We start from the raw sequence: 1,425 nt of genomic DNA on the forward strand, positions 1-1,425 counted from the left end.
GGCCAAGGTGGGCAGATCACGAGGTCAAGAGATGGAGACCATCCTGGCTAACATGGTGCAACCCCATCTCTACTAAAAATACATAATTAGCTGGGTGAAACTCCATCTCAAAAAAATAAAAAATATACAATAATTAGCCGGGCATGGTGGCATATGCCTGTAATCCCAGGTACTCAAGAGGCTGAGGCAGGAGAATCACTTGAACCTGGGAGGCGGAGGTTGCAGTGAGCCAAGATCACACCACTGCACTCCAGCCTGGCGACAGAGCGAGACTCCGTCTCAAAAAAAAGAAAAAAAAGTTAATTAGTGCCTGCATAAAATTTTAGGGAAAAACATTTCTGTTTCTGCCTTTCTTAGCTATGTGTCCCTGGGGAAATCAAATTTACTTCTCTATGCCTCAGTTTCTGCATCTGTAAAATGGGGATAAAAATAATGCCTAAATCTGAGGGACAATGAAGTCATAAATGTACAGTGCTTAGAATAATGCTAGGCAGATATCCAGCTCTCTGTATTAGTTATTATTATTAGTAGTAATGGCAAATATAATTTAATTTATAACTTAGTAGTGATACATTTTAGTAATGGCAACTTACGATATTTGTAGTAACAATTTTATTCACATTGACAACTTTAACTCAATGATTTTGACAATCTCTCCCAAAGATGTCACAAATGTAATATGTTCATTTGTAATTTTTTTTTTTTTTGAGACAGAGTCTGGCTCTGTCATCCAGGCTGGAGTGCAGTAGCATGATCTTGGCTCACTGCAGCCTTCACCTCCTGAGTAGCTGGGATTACAGGCATACGCTACCATGCCTGGCTAATTATTGTATTTTTTTATTTTTTATTTTTGAGACGGAGTTTTGCTCTTGTTGCCTAGGCTGGAGTGCAATGGCTCAATCTCGGCTCACTGCAACCTCAGCCTCCTGGGTTCAAGTGATTCTCCTGCCTCAGCCTCCCGAGTAGCTGGGATTACAGGCATGCACCACCACGCCTGGCTAATTTTGTATTTTTAGTAGAGATGGGGGTTTCTCCATGTTGGTCAGGCTGGTCTCCAACTCCTGACCTCAAGTGATCTGCCCACCTTAGCCTCCCAAAGTGTTGGAATTACAGGCGTGAGCCACCACGCCTGACCTAATTTTTGTATTTTTAGTAGAGATGGGGTTTCGCCATGTTGTCCAGGTTGGTGTTGGACTCCTGGCCTCAAGTGATCTGCCTTGGCCTCCCAAAGTTCTGGGATTACAGGCGTGAGCCACGGGCCCGGCCTGTAATGTTTTCATTCTTATTATGATGCTTGTACACTAATTTTTAGTATGAACATCTCCCCACTGACAAGTAGCGACATTTCAAAGACTTCTGAGCACAGTTATTCTCCTGATGATAATGTGCCTGTTTTCACATTCTAAAGTATTGGGGGTTAGGACT

Source organism: Hylobates moloch, unplaced genomic scaffold, assembly GCF_009828535.3.
Source record: "Hylobates moloch isolate HMO894 unplaced genomic scaffold, HMol_V3 SCAFFOLD_7, whole genome shotgun sequence".
Taxonomy (NCBI): Eukaryota; Metazoa; Chordata; class Mammalia; order Primates; family Hylobatidae; genus Hylobates; species Hylobates moloch.